This window comes from Balearica regulorum, chromosome 5, assembly GCF_011004875.1.
Source record: "Balearica regulorum gibbericeps isolate bBalReg1 chromosome 5, bBalReg1.pri, whole genome shotgun sequence".
Classification (NCBI taxonomy): Eukaryota; Metazoa; Chordata; class Aves; order Gruiformes; family Gruidae; genus Balearica; species Balearica regulorum.
Window position 1 is genome coordinate 47,830,962 of NC_046188.1, and position 24,607 is coordinate 47,855,568.

The window sequence follows — 24,607 nt, forward strand, 5'->3', positions numbered from 1 at the left end:
GATGTTGTTCTAATTTCTCCATATCATCCACTCACAAATTAGTATCGTTGTGTCCAATAGCTTTGTATGCATTCAATGGATAAATAAGGTCTTTGAATTAATCTGTACACAAAGTTGGCTTGGCAGGGTTTTAAGTTTTAATTGAACTTTGTATTCATTTGCAATTAGTGTGTTTTCTTTACTTTCTGATAGCATTAGCAAACTTATTAAAAAGGGGATACAAATAAAATTTGTGCCAATTACATATGAGAATAATTGGATTTTATTAATCAAGTATTCATGCAATCAGTTTAATTATTGGTACTCTCAGATACCTCATTATTCTTCACTAATTAATCAGAACCACTAATGAGTAGTTTAGAAATGGGACTCTTTACTAACCCTGAATGGAAGGTTCCTTAACCATTGATATTTACTTTAGGGAAACAAGTTTTACAAATTAATTAATTTATTTTTTTTTTCTAAAAAGATGTGAGTCTGTAAGGTAACAGCAGCTTTCTTGGTTCAAAATGAGAAATTTAAAAGATTTTCATATGGGACTTCTGTTTCATTTACAGTACTGTCTTCAGTTATGGACTTAAGTTATAGGAGAATAGAGCTCATGATTTTTATTTTTTATTCTAGTGCTGTCTGAGTTCCAGCAAGTGACTTATATTTGCCTTCTTAAATATGTTGTTATTCAGCAAGGGTAAGTGCACATCAAAATGGAGGATTAACAAATACTGTAAATAAACATAAGGTTATGCAGAGGTCTTTACTGAATAACCATAATAGCTTTTGGAGGTTATCTTCCTCTTGTGTCTCTATACATTCGATCTGCAAGTACATTCCATTTTTTATAGTGTCATGTAGAGAAAACATACTAAACGTGAGAGTCTAGCAAATAAGGTATTACACAGACTATCCTTCCTCATAGAGATGTAAGAGAAAATGCATTTGAAAAGAAAGACGTTATTTCTGATACAATAAAACTTACAGAAGAACTTGAAGATAATCCAATTCCAAAAGTGAATATGGGAAATGCATTTGGTTTTTTTAACTGAGGAGACCAAAGGAAGGGGGATAAAGCCAGACTCGTTAGGAAAAATAATAAAGCTAATGGACTATTTCTGACAGACAAGAATAGGACAATATTGTGGGGGTCAGAGAATAGGTAATGAAGAGAATGACGTCAGAAAACAAAAAAAAAAGGAAACAGCAAAGACATTGAAAATAATTTTAGTTGCACAGGCTGCAGGATAAAAAGCAACTCCCAAAAAGGCTGAGAAAAAAACCCTCTCTGTAAGAGCATATTTAAGAGAAGGGGAAAATGCTGGAGAACACAGAGGAGAGGGAAAAAAAAGTATGAGAAATAACATTGTGAACACCGAGGTCAGAGAAGGAAGGGGAGGAGGTGCTCCAGGCAGAGCAGAGATTCTCCTGCAACCCATGAGAGAGACCTGTAGCCGGCAGACGAGGCCTCCCTGGAGCAGATATGCACACTGCAGCCCATGGAGAAATCCATGCTGGAGCAGTTGGGTATTTCCTGAAGGAACTGTGGCCGGTGGAGGGTCCATGCTGGAGCAAGGGAAAAGTGTGGGGAGGAAGGAGCTGCAGAAAGGAGCTGCTCAGGGAAGGGGTGGGGGGATGTAGAGGAATCAGGAGTGAAGGAGTGAATTTGAGCCTGGGAAAAAGGATAGAGAGGGGAAGGTGTTTTAATTTTGTCTCTGTCATTACCCAAATCCATTTTAACTGGCAGTAGATGAAATTAATTTTCCCCAAGCTGAGTGTTTTGCCCATGACAGGAACTGGTAAATGATCTCCTTGTCTTTATCTCGACTCACAGACTTTTTCATCTTATTTTGTCCCTGTGTCCTGTCAAGGAGGGCAAGTGAGGGAGGCGCTGGGTGGGCATGTGGCAGCTGGCCAAGATCAACCCAGCACACAGTTACCAACAAAAAGGGTGGAGTATATTCGTATTGTCATTTCTTGACTGGATTCATTCAACTTTTGTCCTGTGGATAATTAAGGGTTTTTTAAAAAAGTAATGATAACATTCGTTTACTTTGTAGTGGTATAAATACTGCTTTTTTTTTTTTTTTTTTTTAAATACCCATTTTAAAGCTCTGAAGGTTTCAACTTTCATTTAAAAGTGAATATCATTACAAAAAATTATTCATTAAAATTACTTTGCTTAGTAAGATGCTATTTAAGGACTTAAAAAATAATTATTCTTTTATTAAGGAGAAAAATGTTCCTTATAAGCAGTAGAAGTAACAAAAGCTCATTTCCTCAGGAATTATGCCTTATGCTAGAAGTTATGGTTTCTAGTTGGCTGCCAATGCCAGTAACAGGTAGTATGATGATTAGAGTATTCTTAATACCTTCCTTTCCCTTTGGATTCTTTAATGTCTAATAAGTGCTGAATTCACCCCCCCTGCTTTCCCAGCAGAAAAGGCACTACTACAAGGATCATTTCTATCCAGCAGTCACTTTACAAAATTCTTAGGAACTTTGGAGAGCTGTGTATATCTGACACAATCTATCTTTCAAATAGATCAGCAGACACAAACTATGATGTCTGTGCTCACAAAAGAACACATTTGCAGAGGAAAAATAGTGAATAAAACAAGTGCCGGCAAATACAGTTTATGAAGGTAGAACACAACAACCATAAGACTTTGCCAACAAGCTAAAATTAGCATCCTTCTCTTTTATAACTACCACATATTTGATGACCACTGTTAACAAAACCCAGTGTTCTAAGGGAAAGGACTTCCTTAAAAGTTCTCAATAAGCTTCCATTATTTTCACACTATACTCACTTCCCTGCCAAATAAATGAAAGAAAAAGAAAATCCAAATAGAAAAAAATTATATTAACCTATATTAGAGCTATACTTCAAAACATAAAGAAAAAAGTATATTTAAAAATGTTTTCCTTATCAGTTTCCAATTAAAAAATAGCTATTTTTAAAGTGTCTGAGGCAGACCTAAAGTGACAGATCTGCATGCATTGTCATTTCCACTAAATATCGTAAGATTATTTTTTAAAATTATTTTTAAATGTAAATATGCTAATAACAAAATAGAATTAGTAGTTAGCAATATAAAAATACTGCTTTCTCTTCAAAATACCTTTAAAAAGTTGATACACATCAGCGTTAAATACTTTCAGAGTTTGAGGATACTTAGACATAGCTGATCTCAATGATATTTCTGCCCTAGTGAACAAAACCAGAAGGACAAAATACATAACGCATTGTTCTAACTCAATCTGTTCTCTTAAAACAAGATTAAAAAAAATCAATTTGCTTTATATGTATTTTTGTTTCTGCTCTTCTGTTTGCACATTGGCATGCAAAAATTAAATTTGGAGTTTATCATTACCTCCAAATAATAAGCAGTTAATTTGAATATCAATTGGTCATTTGCAGTCCTCAGAAATGCAACATGCAACAAGAGTTTGTGACGATGGGTTCTCACTATTGGAGCAAGTCACAGGTAACAGTTACTTGACACGCACAAAGTATTTTGAAGTCTGATTTCAGCACACCTAACCATTTTCTTAAGTAAAGGTTAGCATGTAACCAGATGATTACTAAAACCATGCTAAGTTCCTACTACTGGTAGTGATTACACAAAAATGTCTAGTTCTGTAACGTTTTGAAAATTTAGTCTCTTGAAAGAAATAATTCCAGAAGACTTGTTTAGGATTAGTGGTTTTTTATTGCTAGTTCATACTATCAATCGGTTCTATAAATAAAAAAAATAGGACTGTAATCAGTGATTAACTCCTCTAGTACTCACAGCAATAATAGGCATTTATAGTACATTATTGTGTATAAAATTGGTTTACTGCATTTCTATTTAGATGAGTATTTATGGTGATATACATATTTCCATACATTATAAGTGTGAGAAGGGCTTCAAATACTTAAAGGGGTTTTCTTCCCTAATATATCAAACATGCTAATGTACATTTTGCAGTTTATATGACACCTAAAACTGCAGGCTGTTTTGGGGGGTTTTTTTTGTTTGGTTGGTTTGGGTTTTTTTCCATTTCAATTTAATACTATTATAGCAGAACTAAAGTCCTTTTCCTCACCAGACACTGTGAGCTTAAACGCCACCCCACTTCACTTTTTCAGCTGGAAAATATATGACAAACACAGTCACATCCCAGTAGTTCCCCATGGCACTTCAGAATTAAAAGATAATTCAAACGATATCTCACTAGAGGAAAAAAACAAACCCAAAGCTTACAATGACAAAGAGTAAAAAGATACTTTAGCCTAATTCTTTTAGAAATCAAAAATAATGCTTTGTACTCCAAAAGGTGGAACTTGCCTCTGGGAAAGTCATTGCAGCACTTTTTAGATAAAAATCAGCGTTAGGAAGAAATAATGATTTTGGAATAGTCAGGGACTGTGTGTATGATAATGAACTTTGGCACCCAATTAGGTAGGGAATACCTAAGCTCTTCAAAGCTCCATTTATGTATAAAGTAGATCAAAGTTGTCTGTCAACTGTCTTTGAAGAAAAGCATTTTCAATTCCTATTTTCCTTCGTGCTCTGCTATCCGATTTTCCCCTCCTACATTCAGGATTCTGACAACTTTTAATGGCACCTTTCAGACAGCAAATCATTGGGCACAATCTAGAGAGATGGCTGGAGGAAACGTTTTACTTTTACATACAAGTTGAACCATTGTCATGTACAGAGCTTAATGAGGACTTGTTATTCCTCATATAATTTTAAATTGTAAAAGAGAATATGCTCCACAAAATTCTATTTTGGAGTTAGTGGAGGATACTTATACATGCTACATTTCAGCACCTAACTTGAATTAGGAGACTCATCATATTGTCTATGCAGACAGATGCCTCCCACTAGACAATGATTCTGAGCAGAAGTTCACTTTAGGGTTTTTAATTGCTCTGGACTACCTTCAGTATCCTTCCAGTATTTCACACAATTACAAATCAGCTGTCTAGTCAATGATAGCAGTGAAAACCATTTCTGTAATAAATTCCTGCATTCAAATTGCTGCATATTTTAGCAGAAGTCTAAGCAGATAGCTTAGATAAGACAACTAAGTTTTAGAAAGCTAGGATTTTATGTTTTCAGTTCTGTTGCAAAGTAATAGTCCAGTCATTTAAAAATAAACACATTCATAATTAAGTTACTAATAAACACAGTAAATTATGCCATACAATAATCTGTCGAGTCATGAATAAAATACTTGTAGTACCTGAGCAAATATGTTCTATGTTGGCACATCTCATTTATGATGCAATGTGAATAAAAACTTATGTTAAACTGCACTTATTTTAACTGGGAAGCTGAATCTTAAGATGAAGCCCTTAGTTATATTTTTTTATTGGCACAATTAACACTTCAAGAAACAGCCAGCTGCCTTCTTGAAATATATAAAGTTTATCTTATATTTCACATGAAATCAACCTTTGATAACTGATTGTGCAAAACTGACGACAAAACTTGGCATATATTGGTAGGAGCTAAGCAGATAAGTGTCCAGTCCAACTCTCTAAATATAAACAGAATTAAAAATTCCAAAAATTCATCAACCATCAGTGTGTATATTTTTTTGGTGTCAGATAATTTTATTGTGGTTTGCACAACACCTAGCACCATCAAAGTCTCAATAGTATTCCCAGACTTCAATATAAACTGTCTTAATTACATATTATGACTAAGAATGAAAAAAAATATGGGAAATTCTGTAGAAGTAACTTTTGTATATCACAATTTATTTGAATTTTGTATTCATGTACTTATTTCTCAGTTAAGAAAAATGAAACCTTGGCAATTATTCCTCCAGAGAACTTTGGAGAATCATTCTTATAGACACTGAATCAAAACCCAATCACTAGATAAAATACTGCAGATCCACAGGTACATTGAAAATAAAAACAAACAAAAAATGTATCTCCTATGGTTTTATTTTTTCTAAGAATGGGCATTTTGGTCTCTTTAAGGTCAAGAGGAAGGTTTTACCAAATGTATTATTTCCTCTATGTTATTGCCTTAAAACCAAAAATGTTCATTCTTAGTCTAATACTTGGTAATAAGTGGTTTCCTGGACACACTCAATTAGGAAGTGGAATCTTCAGGCAAAATGTACTGTAATGGTGTCAAACATAAAAGAGTCTTGTGGGATGTTCTGTATAAATATAAGTCCCTCATCAAAAGGCATCACAAGGAATCTGCATTAGTGTGCCATCTCAAAAGTATATTTGGTCAGTCCAAATCATGGATGGTGTTATCAAATAATAGAGCCCCATTCTATTTGGTGCCCTTAAAACAGTAGCAGATCATAACATAGCACTACCTATGAAAATGAGAGTTTCTGTCCCTAATGTTGAAGATAGCAGCTTGAAAATCTAGTTTCTAAAGATGCTTTTTAAAGCAGCAAATTAAAAGAAGCATAAATACATTAATGAAAAGTTTAATGAATTGAAAGCCCATTGCAGTCCCTCCATTATTTTTGGATGGAGTCAATAGCACTGCATGGCTCGAATCCTTTAGCATTTATACCATTAAACACTTGAGAAATTGCCTTGAATAGAGTCAGGCAAACAGAATCAGTCTTCTCCAGGCAAACCTCACATGGCCTTGGATTTTGTCAGAGATTTTTGTCAGAATAAGGGTTTCAGGATTTTATTTTGTAAGTTTCCAATTATCCCTAGTACTTTATAAAATGTTTCAGTTAAACAAGGGTAACATTTTCATTATGAGTACTCAGTTCATGTAACTTAATCATGCAGCTAAGTTCCCATCAGCAAATCCAAAGTCAAGGAAGTCTCCAATGACATGTAACAAGAGAACTTCCATAGAAAATATTTTTCTTTATATTTTCAATTAAAATAAAACATTTAAATTATTTTCATATTTCTTTAAAGTGACAATATCTCTTTAGTTCAACCTGAGAAAACAATACAGTACTTAATACTTTATCCAAAGGTTTGTTTCTGTTTGTTTGGTTGGTTTTTTTTCCTACTGCTTATTGAATGCTATAGTCCAAACACATCTTTCTAATATTTTTGGTTGAATTTCTTATTAATATACTTTACAATTTATATATTATGTTCTTTAAATTTTCCTTAGTTCATTAGTATTTCTTGGAAGTCAGTTTCACATTTGAAACACTTTTGACCATTTTTGAAAAAATAGTTAGAAGCAGGAACAATGGAAATTGTTTTAGAAGAGTGGATAATTATGGGTCTGTTTTTAATTTATTTTTATAATGCATGCCTGATTGTGGTTAAAACTCTAGATTTGGAGAAAAGAGAAACTAAAAGTAAAATGTTTTTCTTCTGTGTTATTTGTGTCATGGAATCACCTAGAAACTATAACAAATAGAAGGATGACCATGCTAAGGAGACGAATATTAAAATACATTATCTGTACTAAAACATCTGTTCTTCAAATAGGAGAGATGGAGTCAGAAAATAAAAGGCACAGAATGGTAAAATGATTGCCAGCGCTACATAGCACACTGGCATAAGTGAGCAATGAAGCCTGTATTTCCTGTCCTCCTGTGCACTTGCCTTCTTCCTGGAACTATGCTGCCTCTTGTATTCAACTAATCAATATATCAACATTCCGTAGTGCTACATTTACAACTTTCCCCTAGAGAAGAATACATGGATATGAATTACTGAAGACCCATAAACCAAAGATAAGAAAATAAGAAACATCACTATCTCTATTATTTAAGAGTTGGAGAAAAAGAAAACTTGAGGACCTCAGATCCCTGCAACAGTATCACTAGAAATACACCAGTGCAAAGCCTGCATTCCTGAGGAGGAGAAGGCTCCAGAACATTCAAATGATTTGCAGAAGATGACATGGGAATCTATAGCAAAACATTTACCTTGGATTGCTTAACTCCCAACCCTGCATCTTAATCATAGAATGCTTCTTCCCCCCTAAACTAAATGTGATAAATGGACACATCTAAGCCTAAGTCTTCCCCCTCCCTCAAGGTATCTTAGGAACTCTTATCAGTTTTGATGGTTTGTGTCTGAGCACACCTTAAGACAGAAGTTTGGCCTTTGCCTTTTTTTTTTTTTTTTTTTTAAAGCAGTTGATACTTTGTTAAAAGTGAAAATGAAAATAATAATAAAAAAAATCCTCTTGTCTGTACCTTTTATTCATTCTTGATATTTGACACTTTGGTTAAAAGCATGTTTTGGAATACAGTATAATTTCCCAGATCTGGAAACTGGTTTAATGTTAAATCTTGCTTAGATTATATACTTACTCCTGTGGGTTAAAGAAGATTAAATAATGACATGTACATACTCTCTGTATATAGGACTGATTTCTTGAATGCTATGCTAATTGTTATGTTTTAAGAAATTATTTTAATAATCATATTGTATAAATATATTCAAAACAATTATATTTATATTCTCACTATAGAGTATTTTCCAATGGATTTTTCAGGCATGAGAAGAAAAATGAGTCAAAGAAGGAGAGAAGGAATGAATATACAAACATAACCATAGCAAGAAACTGTTATTGTAGTTATGCTTCCTAAGAATAGTTATGGAGCAATATGAATTTATAGAAGTAAACTAAAAAGTTTGTTTTTGTATAAGGGAGTGTAGTTTATTCCGAAATGGATTCAGATATAGATTTTTCCCTTCTGCTTGAAATCTTATTTTTGTTTTGAAGAAGCAGGAAGAATGGCATGTAAAATGGCAGGATGACATCTAACAGAACCCTTGAAAGCAATTCTGTAGCCATTATCTAACTCAACTGGTCCACAGAGAACTAAGAAGATGGAGCAAAGGAGTTTAACATTTCATAGCAGAACCGATTTGCTATAAATTGAAGTAGAATTTCAGGGACATGGGTTTGCTTGCCAAATTTCTATTCGGTAAACATGAAGTTGTTCACTGCACTTGTTAAAAATGGTGTTTAGATTCCTGGAAGCAATAGCTACAACATTGTCTTGAAATTAGGGGCACAGACATGTTGGCAATAAGATAGTGTTCATTAACATAGTTGGATGTGCTTCATGAATACGTCACACAGATGTACACACAGGGAATGTTGTTAAAGTGGCTGCAAATTTACATAAATTACTGTAAAAATAGTCTAAATTTGGTCTCTAGCAATTAAATACTAACAGGGATAAATTATATCAAACACTTAATTTGGTTTAGAAATTTAGCACTTAATAATCTACTTTAAGACTCTTTTTAAATGGCTAGCATGACCTACTTCCCTTTGGTCAAAAGATAAGGAAAATGCATATTTTTATATCTCCTTTCTACTTTGTCAGTTGTCTCTTGTGCCACAAGCCTCATCTTCTTAACATACTGCCATTTTATCCAAAACTACCTTCATGCTAGCTGTAAAGCTAGGACAGAACATCTATAGAAGTCTGTGTTTACTTTCATTCTTTTTCCTAGACATTGCTATTGTCAGATATTAGGAGACATACTCATCTCAAGTACCAGCCAAATGGGGAGGGAAAGGAAAGGTGCAACAGGCAAAGAACCAAATTTATCATGCCATTCACTCCATGTTTTGATATACAGTCACAAGCAAAATCCAGAACCATCCTGAACGTCTTGATTTGCAATAAAATACTATGTTGATTCCATACAGTAGCAAAGTCTATACAATGACACTGGCATAAATAACACTGGAAATGGAATTGCAAGTAAAGATATGTTATATCACTGTTGGTACATACAGATTCTTTACTTACAGATAATTTTGGATTATTTTCTGGTTCATTTACTGATCCATCTAGAAGTATCTAAGAATCATTAGTTCACAAAAGTTTTACTTGAAAACATGTCATTTATTATATATTCTGTATCACAATAAGGTGAGGGACTGTAATAAATCCATTCTTTCTCCTCACCCACCTCGCCTTCCCATGTACCCCTGTGCAACAAGTATGAGGCTCTGGCTGTGGAAGGCCACTCAAGCGAGGATATGGATGACAGTCAAGCTACACCAGAGATAGCACCTAGGCCAGAAAGTCCCATGCCTCGTGTCGTGACCACCCCCACAAAGAAGAAAAGGAGGGTTATAGTTGTAGGGGACTCCCTTTTGAAAGGTACAGAGGGCCCGATATGCAGGGCAGACCCTCCTCTCAGGGCCTGTGTTAAGGACATCACTAGGAAACTCCCCAGCCTGGTACGTCCCTCTGACTATTACCCACTGCTGCTCCTCCATGTGGGTGGGGATGAAGCAGAGACACGTAGCACAAAAGTGATCAAAAGGGACTTCAGGCTCTTGGGACAGTCACTGAAGGATTCAGGAGGGCAGGTAATATTCTCCTCCCTCCTTCCAGTTAAGGGCAGCAATGTTGGGAGGAACAGGTGGACACAGTCCATAAATGCACGGCTCCATGGCTGGTGTCAATGCCACAACTTTGGGTTCTTTGACAATGGGGCAGCCTACACGGCACCAGGCCTGATGAACTCTGATGGGATTCATCTCTCTCAAAGGGGGAAGAGGATCTTTGCCCAGGAACTAGCAGGGCTCATCGACAGAGCTTTAAACTAGGCTCGAAGGGGGAGGGGGATAACATCAGGCTTGCCAGCGACATGTTGTGGGATGACGTGCCCAGGTTGGAGGGATGGGGTGCTGGTGAGGGCCCTCAGCCTACTGCTCAGAGATGTGCTGGACACACTACAGCACGCTCAAAGCCTAGAGGAGATGAGCCAGGGGCTCCAGATGCAACAGGAACCAACAGGGTAACACTGGGAAGATACATCGAAAGAATTCGTGCCACTCCAGCCAATAAGTCAGCCTCAAAGGGGGCACAACTGAAATGCCTCTATGTGAATGCACGGAGCATGGGGAATAACCAAGAGGAGTTGGCAACGTGTGTGCGCCTGCAAGGCTATGACCTTATTGGCATTACAGAGACGTGGTGGGATAGCTCCTGTGACTGGAGTGTTGGGATGGAAGGGTACAGGCTCTTTAGGAAGGACAGGCAGGACAGGCAAGGAGGGGGCATCACCCTCTACATCAATGACTAGCTGGAGTGCATGGAGCTCCACCTGGGGATGGATGAGGAGCCGATCGAGAGCCTATGGGTCAGGATTAAAGGGAGGGCTGGGGCAGGGGACATCATAGCAGGGGTCTGCTAAAGGCCACCTGACCAGGGAGACTGAGCAGATGAAGCCCTCTATAGGCAGATAGAAGCAGCCTCACACTCACAAGCCCTGGTCCTTATGGGGGGACTTCAACCACCCCGACATCTGTTGGAGGGACAACACAGCAGAGAGCAAGCAATCCAGGAAGTTCCTGGAATGTGTCGATGACAACTTTCTCCTCCAAGTGATAGAGGAGCCCATGAGGAGAGGTGCCATGCTGGACCTTATTCTCACCAATAAGGAGGGCCTGGTAGGGGACGTGAAACTCAAGGGCAGCCTTGGCTGCAGTGACCACGAAATAGTGGAATTCAAGATCCTCAGGGCAGCGAGGAGGGCACGCAGCAAGCTCACTACCCTGGACTTCAGGAGAGCAGACTTTGGCCTCTTCAGGGATCTGCTTGGTAGAATACCATGGGACAATGCCCTGGAAGGAAGAGGGGCCCAAGACAGCTGGCTAATATTCACGGGTCACCTCCTCCAAGCTCAGGAGCGATTCATCCCAACAAAGAGCAAGTCAAGCAAAAACACCAAGAGGACCCCGTGGATGAACAAGTTGCTGTGGGCAAAGTCAAACAAAAAAAAGAAGCCTGCAGAGGGTGGAAGCAAGGGTAGGTAGAATGGTTTGGGTTGGAAAGGACCTTAAAGATCATCTAGTTCCAACACCCCTGCTGCAGGCAGGGACACCCTCCACTAGACCACGTTGCCCAAAGCCTCATCCAACCTGGCCTTCAACACTTCCAGGGAGGGGGCCTCCACAACCTCTCTGGGCAACCTGTTCCAGTGCCTCACCACTCTCACAGTAAAGAATTTCTTTCTAACATCTAATCTAAATCGACCCTCCTTCAGCTTAAACCTATTACCTCTTGTCCTGTCACTACACTCCCTGATAAACAGTCCCTCACCATCTTTCCTGTAGGCCCCTTCAGGTACTGGAAAGCCACAATTAGATCTCCCTGGAGCCTTCTTTTCTCCAGGCTGGACAACCCCAACTCTCTCAGCCTGTCCTCATAGGAGAGGTGCTCCATCCCTCTGAGCAGCTCTGTGGCCCTCCTCTGGACTCTCTCCAACAGCTCCATGTCTCTCCTGCACTGGGGCCCCCAGAGCTGGATGCAGTACTCCAGGTGGGGTCTCACAAGAGCAGAGTAGAGGGGCAGGATCACCTCCCTCGACCTGCTGGTCACGCCTCTTTTGATGCAGCCCAGGACACAGTTGGCTTTCTGGGCTGCAAGCGCACACTGCCGGCTCATGTTGAGCTTCTCATCAATCAATACCCCCAAGTCCTTCTCCTCGGGGCTGCTTTCAATCCATTCCTCGCCCAGCCTGTAGTTGTGCTTGGGATTGCGGAGAACCACATGCAGGACCTTGCACTTGGCCTTGTTGAACTTCATGCGGTTAACACGGGCCCACCTCTCCAGCCTGTCGAGGTCCCTCTGGATGGCATCCTTTCCCTTCAGGGTGTCAACCGCACCACACAGCTTGGTGTCATTGGCAGACTTGCTGAGGGTGCGCTTGATCGCATTATGGTTATCTACCATACATGCCTAAATTTGGTTCCAGGCATGTTTTCTTCCTTTAGCCAAAACAGTAAAACATTATGGTAGGCATCATAGCAACATTGCTCACTTAAGGCAACATATGTAATTTGGATTTGTTTTCTTGTGTATTTCTAAATATACATTAAAGATTGCTCATAAATTTATACACATGAATTGTCCATGTCAACACAAGGTGCTTAAGTACACTTCTGGATCAAGTTTAAAAATAATAATTTATGTTACACATTTGTAGAAATTGAAGAGGAGTAGTTTCTTATGGCAATTTAAATTTAGTCTAGAGCCTTAAAGAGGGTTTAAGCAAAGAGACACTCATCACCCAATAAATAACAATGAAATTAGAGATAAGGCCACAGAATTTACCCAAATTGCAACACTTTTTTGAATATATTCCTATCTTTCAATTTCACTTTCTTTGTTTGGACAGACTCAAAATGGAATTCTGACTCAGCTGAAATAATTAGTTTCATGGGTTTTAGGATAGGGACTTTCACCCATTAACCTATACATAGGTAGCCCCAAAGGTCTGAGTATGTATTTGAAGTGAATTTACTGCTGCTTTCTGTAGTGACCATGTCAAGATGTTGTGCAGTCTTAACAAGTGGCAGTAAGATGAGGAAATGCTGTATAAAAAGTAATTCAAAAGTATAAAGAATATAATTCCTTGAGGTAATATAAAAATGGTATTATGTAGAAGAGTAGAATATTATTCTTTAAAAATAGAAAGATATATGTTTGGTAATTTTAAATGGAGCCATTCAAAGTCATGTGCATTACACAATATTTTTTCCTTCCTTGTGCATATAATCATACTTAAAGTGAAGCTATCTCTCTGACCACTGAAGAAAACATCTGTATCTGGAAATAAGTCTTTAATGCAAACAGGAATGAATAGAATCATTCCTATCCCAAACATGTCTAATTCACTAATTCACCCTACTGTCTGTATAATGAATCGCATATCTCTTCCTACTGAAAAAAGGAAGAGCAGAAAAATGTCACAAATAGGAATGAACATAGCAACAAGAAACAACCCAATATTGTATTTTAAAATTATTGCATTATGAAGAAAATTGCATTGTTGAAAAAGGCTGCCATGCCAGATGGAAGTCAGGAGTCCATGTTTTCAGTTACAATAACCAGTTTTCTCCTGAATAGACTGGCATGCACTGGGAATGGCCTATGGAAATCCTTGCTTTGTTTTATTTTTTCCCAAAACATTGAGTTGTCTCAGTTGATCTATATTATTACTCTCTTGCTTGGCTTTCTTTGAAGAGATTTACAATTTTCTTCCTTTTGAAAATTATCCCCTAACTGAAGGCAATAGTAGCCATTTCAGAAAAAAGAGGAATGTCTGGTTCTGGCAGGTAAGTGAAAAGAGGAAGGTGATTTTCCACCCTTCTCTTTATTATTTCCAAGTCTACCTTTATAATCTACTCTCAATTTAGGATGTCCCACAGTTCAGGAAAAATTATTTTCAGTACACCTTTAAACACTTATCAATGCAATATTGAAGGTTCAGAGATAACAATGCAAAGATTACCAGTAATTTTAAAAGCAACAGACACCATGAATAAGCAGCAAATAATTATTTTCAAAAGGTCATTCAGCACAATTGAGGTCTGCTATCTTACATCAAAATACCTACAGGATGTTATTGCTAAGAATGCTAGGTGACATTCAGAGCAAAAGCTTGTTGTAAAGGGAGTACTATGATGGCTATTTTCAGTAACTTGCCATTTAGTTCTGTCAGTGATGAGCTGCACAATATCACAGGACATGCTCTGCTTTTTGGTTTGAGCTGGAAACCTGATTCTGAAAAAGTATCTGAAAATAAAATGAAATCAAATGTCATTAAATTTATTGCAGAACTATATTTAATTTCAACAAAGTTTAAGAAATTGGTGTTTCTTGGCTGGTATTAGGCATGGTTTACTATCCTATACTATCTGATTTCAAGTAGCACCTATAATTTCAATTTAACTTTTGTGTTTAAGTACATGAAGCTATGGAAAACAGTTTTGTACCTCTCCCAAGTGCAGTCAAGACAGAATAATATAGAGAATAGAAAAGAAAATGAGGGTAGTAGGTTTATTATCTATTTGTGTAGACTATTAGCTTCCACTGTTCATCATTTTGAGTCAGTTCTTATTATTTCATTATTTATATAAATAATAAATTCAAGGTGAATTTCAGATGTCTTGACAGTCTCGTCTTCTGATATTTGAATTTAGCATAAGGAGGGTGGAGAGTGGGTTTTAAAGAAACAAAAAATTTATGGATGTAATATATAACAAAATATGATGGAAAAATGCAAAAATACCCATACAAGTGGGTGAGTGGATGAAGGATGACATCTCTGTCAGAACAAAGAATGAAACAGGAAAAGGAAAAGAAGCATAGGATCTACCAGTCTTTGTAGAGAAAGCTGACAGAAGTCTCCCAGGTCTGTGGTTTGCAAGGAGACAATCTTGTCTAGAAAGCTTTAAATATTTATTGAAGAATAATTATGATCAGAGATCTTCAGCAACATTTTAGGAGTATCAGCTTGGAAAAAAAAAAAGAGAAGTGGGCATAATTCATGTGTACTGGGATGGAAGGAAAGAAAATATCATGAGAGTACAAATTCACACCATTCGTATCCAGTTCTGGCAAGATTCTGTGTTAAAGGAAAACATGAGCAGGAAGAAGATGCTCAAAGCTGGCTGCTGCTATATTTACTTCTGCCTCATACATGCAACATTTTTCTCTGATAGCTGATACGTGGCGTGCAATGCACTTAATACATGCCGTTTGAAGAGCTCTGCTATTACTTAGGTAGTAACAGCGTACTCTCTGACACTGGGTCTCACAATATGATGATAATGGAAACAAAGGGATAGAAAAAGATTATTTTGTGTCAACTTAAATACAATAAGAATGGTCCTGTATACACAAGATGTCAGTAAGAATGTACATTCACTACGTGTAACCACATGTAAGCATATGAGTGTGTTTTCTTTCATCAGGAATTAAAAACTAATTGAGTAACTACTAAAACGGAGATACTGCCTACTGCTCTCCTTAGAGTTGCAGCACAAAATTAGTCATTTGAATTGAATTATCATTAGGACTCAGCAACTAGGAAATGTCTATTAGGCACTTCATCGAAAGAAGCTTTCTGTTTTCTTTAGCAAGGATGCTTAATCCACCAATATTTATCTGTGTTTGCTAAATATATAACTAAGCTCCTGCTTCATTCCACTTCCTCCCCCTCCCTGAAAAACAAAGACCCCATCAAAATATCTAGCTACAGAAATAGAAAAATCATCTGACACCAAAGTCAACAATCCTCTGAATTTAATAGTATTCAAATTATCAGGAAGTAAGAGAATAAGTGTCACTGGATAGAAGAAAAGAGGATGGCTTTAGCACTGTGTCAGGAAGTAACGATGATCTATACTTTAAAATCAAGGTTTCAATAGCCATGAATCACAATGAATAGACCGATTCCCGAGAACTGTTTATTCACATATCTGTTCCAAATCACAAAAATTAAGACTACTGCTGTAAGAGGCTGCTAGAAATATTGAAAAATTATAAAGCAGTCTGTTTTAGATAGTTTCCATTCCTCCATGAATAATCATTTGGTTTTGGAAAACATGGAGGTTTCCAAGAAGCCATGAAAAAGTCTCTTTAAGACTACAAACTATTAGAAATCAATTCTGGTCAAGTATTTTTAATATTAATAATTCTTGTGACCATGACTAATAAAAGGAGCACTCACATGTTCATAACAATGGAGAATTCTGCCATAGAACACAAGTAACATCACACACAATTTCATAGATTAATAAATTCATTGTTAGTACACTAAAATACTAACACCAAGCTGTCTATACTGATTTCTCATTATTGACGTCTGTGTTGGAATAGTTATGCTAGGATAGTCTCGTTCTCTGTGCTACGGCAGTAGGACAGGCCCTGGCTGGTGGGGCCCTGCCCTGCTGCCCTGAGGACCCCCCACTACTCCCGGTTCCCAGGCAGTCTCTGGCATCACTGCACCCAGACCCCATCTTAGACACTGCACAGAGCAACCCAATGCAGAAGAACAGTTTGTTAGCCAAATAAGCATGGATAGAAAAAATTAAATATGCTATGGATAATTGGCTGCCACAGTTTTGGAAATTTGTAGAATAAAACAAAATTGAAATGTTGTTAGTGAACCTGATAGTGAGCCCCAGTATATAATAGGTCCAGTTTAAAAGTGTTCTTTCTTTGAAAAGTGTCACATTGACTTTCTGCCAATGAGGTGAATTCAACTTAAATCTCTGTGGAAATTTTTTTCACTGATAAAGTTTCTCTTTCTTTGTATTCCTCTATATTTTACTAGCTTTTTTTGAGTAATCCAAGAAAAATATAACCCTTTAGTTCACTTGATTTGTATTTCTGTATTAGATTGGTTTAATCAAGAGTAGTGACCATAAAAAAATCCAGTATCTATGGATCTGATATTAAATCTATTCTAGCACTATCAATCAGATGTGTGGAGCCAGATGCATGTGGTGGGTTGACCTTGACTGTAGGCCAGGTGCCCACTAAAGCTGCTCTATCACTCCCCCTCCTCAACTGGACAAGGGAGAGAAAATATAACAAAAGACTCATGGGTCAAGATAAGGACAGGGAGAAATCACTCACCCATTACCATCACAGGCCAAACAGACTCAACTTAGAAAAAAAATATCTAATTTATTACAAAGCAAAACAGAATAGAGTAATGAGGAATGAAACCAAATCTTAAAACACCTGCCCCCCCCCCCCCCCTTCTTCCCTGGCTTAACTTTACTCTCGATTTCTCTACCTCCTCACCCCCAGTGGCACAGAGGACACAGCAAATGGGAGTTGTGGTCAGTTCATCACACGTTGTTTCTGCTGCTTCTTCATCCTCAGGGAGAGGACTCCTCACACTCTTCCCCTGCTCCAGCACAGGGTCCCTCTCACGAGACACTGTCCTCCACCAACTTCTCAAACATGAATCTTTCCCACAGGCTACAGTTCTTCACAAACTGCTCCAGCATGGGTGCCTTCCATGGGATGCAGACCTTCAGGAGCAGACTGCTCCAGCGTGGGTCCCCCATGGGGTCACAAGTCCTGCCAGTAAACCTGCTCCAGCATGGGCTTCTCTCTCCACGGATCCACAGGTTCTGCCAGGAGCTTGCTCCAGTGTGGGCTTCCCACGGGGTCACAGCCTTCTTCAGAAGCATCCACCTGCTCCGGCATGGGGCCCTCCACGGGCTGCAGGTGGAATCTCTACACCCCCTCATCCTTCCTCCATGGGCTGCAAGGTGACAGCCTGCTTCACCATGGTCTTCACCACAGGCTGCAGGGGGATCTCTGCTCCTGTGCCCGGAGCGCCACCTCCCCCTCCTTCTGCACTGACCTTGGTGTCTGCAGAGTTTCTTACATCTTCTCACTCCTCTCTCTGGTTGCAAAAACTGCTGCTAGTTTGGTTATTTTGACTTCTTATATATGTTTTCCCAGAGGCGCTACCACCATCGCTGAGGGGCTCGGCCTTGGCCAGTTGCGGGTCTGTCTTGGAGCTGGCTGGCATGGGCTCTGCTGGACATGGGGGAAGCTTCTAGCAGCTTCTCATAGAAGCCACCCCTGTAGCCTCCCTGCTACCAAAACCTTGCCACGCAAACCCAAAACAATGTGCATATACCCTCAGCGACACTTCTTAGGTATCCTATAAACCCACGTATGGAGCAATGCAGGGAAAATTGTTGTTTTCCTGATATGCTTGCTTACTGAGAGCTAATATCAAATGTAGTTAACACAGATGTTACCAAAGGAAATAGAACCCCTTTTACCTACAATTAAATCAACAATAAAGTTTCATGTCAAGAGAAGATGAGGAGAACACATAATGCAAACCAAGAGGTTTCTTTTGGTCACTAATCACAGATACTAGAACAGATGAAAGTTGAAAGAAAAAAAACCACAGTTGCCCTAGGCATGGTTTTACTAATTTATTTATTTTTTCTTGTTCTTTACAGTTTGATTTAGTGAACTGATTCTTCTGAATAGTTCACTAAGTTGTGACTAATCTACAAATTCCCATGAATACCTGCTTATCATTTGGTTTTCAGAACAATATCATGTTATAATTCCCTCCAAATATGAAATTAAGATATATGCTCACAACACTTTGTTATATGTGTAACAAAGTCTTGAAATTTAAAGATGATTACATTTCAGCAGGTCATTCAATCTGTCCCCTTGTCAGTGCTTGTAACCCTCTAAAGCATATTTGCTAGTGCTCTATCTTGTCTACTTATACAAGAGCCAAGCTAACAGATCGCTAAATGAATTTGTAGAAACTTTTTAGAGTTTAATAAGACTCATGGTAAGATCATAGTACAAATTCATAAAGAACTAATATAAGTTTTCATGCTTATTTTGTATGAGTTATGTATCAAGGAAACATTAAATTCTCCAAATATTAAAGTTTGTTTGGGTTGTAGAAAAAAGATCCATGTGTGTATTAGATCATATAATGGCTGACATTATTGAATAACCGTTTTTAAACTCAAATAACCACACCAAGAATTGCCAGTGACTTAAATATGGCCAGAATTTCATCTACATAACTCCCATCCTCCATTACTAATTCTAATTTGCTACTGTACATGAAGGTTGATACAAAGGGCTGAACAAGCTGTGCTGGACTGTTAATTTTTAGGAGCTAACATATTTGTCACATCTGTCCTGGTTTAACCCCAGCCGGCAGCTAAACACCACACAGCCTCTTGCTCACTCCCAGTCTAGTGGGATGGGGGAGAAAATCGGGGAGAAAATTGGAAGAATAAAAGTGAGAAAACTCATTGATTGAGATAAAGACAGTTTAACAGGTAAAGCAAAAGCTGCACACACAAGCAAAGCAAAAGAAGGAATATGTTCACCACTTCCCATGGGCAGGCAGGTGTTCAGCCATGTTCAGGAAAGCAGGGCTCCATCACGCCTAATGGTTACTTGGGAAGACAAAACACCATCACTCTGAACTTGTCCCTCTGTTTCTTTCTTCTTCCCTCAGCTTCACATGCTGAGCATGACGTCATGTGGTATGGAATCTCCCTTTGGTCAGTTGGGGTCAGCTGTCCCGGCTGTGTCCCCTCCCAGCTTCTTGTGCACCCCCAGCCTACTCGCTGGTGGGGTGGTGTGAGAAGCAGAAAAGGCCTTGGCTCTGTGTCAGCACTGCTCAGCAGTAACTAAAACATCCCTGTGTTATCAACACTGTTTTCAGTGCAAATCCAAAACACAGTCCCATACTAGCTACTATGAAGAAAATTAACTCTATCCCAGTCAAAACCAGCACAACATCATAATGATATTAGTTCTGAATCTATTGTAAAATATGACATGGATTGGTATTTTTACTTATTAGGCCTTGGTTCTTTAGTTTTATTTTAATTTTTTTCCATTGGAAAAAGTTGTACATTTTTAAATTTATCATAAAGGTAAATATTTCACTCTTTCAGAAGTGATGTAATTTAAATGCTCCTGAACAAATATGAATGCAGCCTAATGCAGTGCAGCAGCTGTGCTTTCAGGACACATCTTCTGAATAATAAATGCTATAAGACATACATCTGAATAAGGAGTAGGTGAAAAAATTCTCAAATTTTTCTGCTCAAGTATGGCATATCCTTTGTAACATAGCCCAGAATTAAGATTATGCCTCAGAGTACGGGGGTGGTGGTGGGGGAATGATAAATTAAACTAGTATTTAATCTTTCTGAACTATAAAAAGTTTGGTTTAGACTGACTTCTGGAAATATTTATTTATTTTTTTTTTTCCCTGAGAATGAAGTACTTGACTTGATGGGCAGCACTAACAATTTTTCTGGATCATTTAGCTTAGTCCTTATCATGACTTATTGTTAGTCTCTTGGAATCATTCTGAACAATATACTGCACAATATAAAGTGCACTGTGTCTCACCAGTTTATGACTTTTTATTGCTGTTATATTTTTCTATGACCTTGAAATGCATTAAATATGATAAATAATGTAGTTATTTCATAGAATACTGTGAAGCACATTTAAGTTTCTGATGTGTAGTACAGGTAACTCCCAGTTCAGCTTCTTTGATGGCATAACAATTGAAATCCAGTTTGAACCTTGCAGAACCTGCACTTAATTGTTGTCATTTGTATGTCTTAATAAGCTTTTGGCTATGCTTTAATGAAGCTTGGGAAAGCTTGCCAGCAATAGGGCCAAAACCTGTAAATTTTTGGTCAGAATAATTATGTCTTGCCCTGAAACAGAAAGAAAAATCATCCACTAAAGAGTGGGTACAATGTGTAATCAGTGGGTTTTCTCTTCAAGCTACTACTCTTTATGAGCTAGTTATCATAGTTGTGAATAGGACTTAATCCTTTATTTGCACAGAGACTTACACTCAGAAGTTGTTGGGTGGTAAGAGACATTATTTCCATGGAACACAGCCATTTAAATTAACAGTGTTACTACTTATGGTATGTAAGCAGATTAACACTTAGAAATTTTTAACCTGGAGGAGGATGAAAGTAGTCTTAGTCAAGATGTATGAAAATTCCTACAATGAAGCAAGAGATCTACATTTATCTTTTCTTTTAGTACCTCAAATGATTTTAATACTAAATGTTTTCAAAGTGTGTAAGGTATGTGCATGTGTTTGCAAATACCACAGCATCTTGTTATTGCACCTCCAGCACTACATAGAGAAAACCCTGATACTAAACCAGCAGCTATATCAGATCTAACGCACAAAACCACAAGATAACATACTAATATTTCAAAGTAAATATCTATTTAAGTTTTCATTATTTTTAACTGATATCCAACTGGGTTTACAGTTGCACTTCAATAATGCAAGTATGTATGTTATTACAAAGACACACATAGTTAAATACGTAGGGTGGGCTTTTAAAATTATTAACCCTGTTCTAATTGAAGTTATCACTGAGTTGAGTGATCATTGAATACTAGGCTGCATATTTGAAAAGAATAGCCCTCCATGGTAAAATTTCTTGTACAATGCAAGTAATGATGTCAACTTCATACCCATCAAAACAGAGGTCTGAGCAGCAAATCACTATATTATGTTGTGCATAACAACTTTACATTTAAGAATATCAGTCTCTCTCAAAAAAAAAACAAAACCCAAAAACCCAAACCCAAACAAAAAACAAACCAAACACTGAACATATCGAATTTTATCATCTCAAAAGAAAAACAGAGCTGAGCAGGTATATTTTTGGAATTTATATTTTGCATCAAGCAGACTGCAGTCACTTTTTTTGTCCTTTTATTTATTGTTCTCAAAATCTGTCCTTCATTGGCATTTTGATCCTTCGAAGCACTTTTGTATGAAATCTCAATGCTTTTTGAACTCTTCTAACTATCTGCTATATTCAGAAATGTTTTATTTTCCATTGGTAGGAAATGTTAGGCAGGCTAACTTTTTAGTTTATTTTTTTCTCCATGATCTAGTTCAAGTTTAGAAATAGACATACTTGATCAAATGAATGTGAAAAGTAGTGCATGCAGAACTCTGAAGCTACATTGCCTAGACATAGATAGATTCATAAATTAATTTCAAATTTTTAATAAGAACCCACTTTCTTATGAATAACACTTTCAAGGGAGCTTCACCCAGTACAGGAAAGACATGGAGCTGTTGGAGAGAGTCCAGAGGAGGGCCATAAAGATGATCAGAGGGCTGGAGCAGCTCTCCTATGAGGACAGGCTGAGAGAGTTGGGGTTGTTCAACCTGGAAAAGAGAAGGCTCCAGGGAGATCTAATTGCGGCTTACCAGTATCCGAAGGGGCCTATAGGAAAGATGGTGAGGGACTGTTTATCAGGGAGTGTAGTGACAGGACAAGGGGTAATGGGTTTAAGCTGAAGGAGGGTCGATTTAGATTAGATGTTAGAAAGAAATTCTTTCCTGTGAGGGTGGTGAGGTACTGGGACAGGTTGTCCAGAGAGGTTGTGGAGGCCCCCTCCCTGGAAGTGTTGAAGGCCAGGTTGGATGAGGCTTTGGGCAACGTGGTCTAGTGGAGGGTGTCCCTGCCTGCAGCAGGGGTGTTGGAACTAGATGATCTTTGGGGTACCTTCCAACCCAAATCATTCTATGATTCTGATTCTATGATAAATGGCAGTCAGTGTGAGGCCCTACAGCAGCATGTAGCAGTTGGAACTATGTGTGATAATATTCCTGCCAGATCACTTTTTCTCGTTCTAAAAGAAGCGAAGAAACAAAACTCCTGGATATGTCAAACCTAAGAACATCTCTGGTGTCTATCATTCCACAGGAAAAAAAATTGTACTTTACCTCAGTAACCTGTTTTAAGTAGTTCCAGTTCAGAACATTAACCCTCCTACATGTCTACAGTGTCTAAAAACAAGGAAATGCATATAATAAGGAATTTGAGAATGATTTACATTTACACAGAAAGCTATTTTTAAACTGTGTTATTTGAGGTAATAAATGAAGCACTTTAAATGAGATTTTAATTTAAAATTTTCCTGTCAGTTATACTGGGATAACAAATCACAAATTAATCTTGATCTATGTTTTCACAGACTAGCCACTGATTTAAAGAACTGCTTTGAATCTTTCTTTGTCCAATGCAAATAAATATTTAGTCTTTGGTTTTCAATCAATATCTGAGCCACAACAATATGTTCTTTCTTGAGATATCATATTTGAGTAGTTTAATTTAAGAAATACAAATCATAAAAGCAATGAGTTTATATGGCAGCTGATCCTTTTTAGCTTTCTGTTGTTTCAATTTGATTTCCTTATTGGGGTTTGTTTGTGGGGTTTTTTTTATATTATTATTATTATTGTCATTTATTATAAGTTGGGTACAGCACCAAAAGTCTGTTTCCAAAGGACTTTCAAAGGGCTCCTTATGTTTTTTTTGATTGGTTAGTTCCATAAACTCACAGGAAATTAATCTGAAAAGTAAATAGAAGAGTAGTACTGAAAACACTAGAGAAGAAATTAGAATGTTCATTAACTGTAATATACATTTAACCAGAACTCTGTTGCTGCTGAGCTGCTGGGACTGGTGACTCAGTCTCTGAGGCTTAGCTTCCTGTCACGTTTTCCTTTTATTTTCCTTTGCCCATTCATTCAATGTAAAATAATGCAAAGTCAGCACAACAAGACATCTTCACTATGATTATCTCTTTTTAAAAAAAACCTATAAGGATAGATATGACAAGAATAACAAAATAAGGCTACACAAATAAGAACTAACCTTGAAGAATATCCTTGGAGTAACAAGAATGCCAATAACACCTATCATGTAAGAAGCAAGCATGGAAGACATGAGAGAACTTCAGGGGAAGGTTTGGGACTTAGAGAAAGGTGGAAGTGGGAGATGATAGGCAAGGCAAAATGGAGACTTGGCCCCTCTCTTATGTGTAAGAAGTGTCTGTGGCTGATGCCAATTTTGTTCTTTGAAAATTATTATGAAGTGGAAGAGCCATTGAGACGTGATATCTACTTCCCCCCCTGCCCCCCGCCCCATATACAGCATATTTCAGTCTCAAGGATTAATATTATTTCATGAACAATTCTTATATAGAATCAAAGAGAAGACAAAAGCCGGCTCTGAAGTTTTTTTTCATTCTTAAATTACGATCTGACATCAGTTTCTTCATGAAGCATCCTGACAATATACTGTGACTCTTAACTGGGAGCCCAAGACTCAGGGAAGTCCTTCAGTTTTCATTGCCATCTTAGGTCTTCATGTCTTTTCTGTTACTGTCAGAAAAGAAGTAAAAAGGTCTGCTGTGATCATGTTTTGTGAAATGGTCTGGAACCACACAGCTACTTCACACGTATTAAAATAAGAGAAGTTAATCTAATTTCATTTTTAATCTGTTT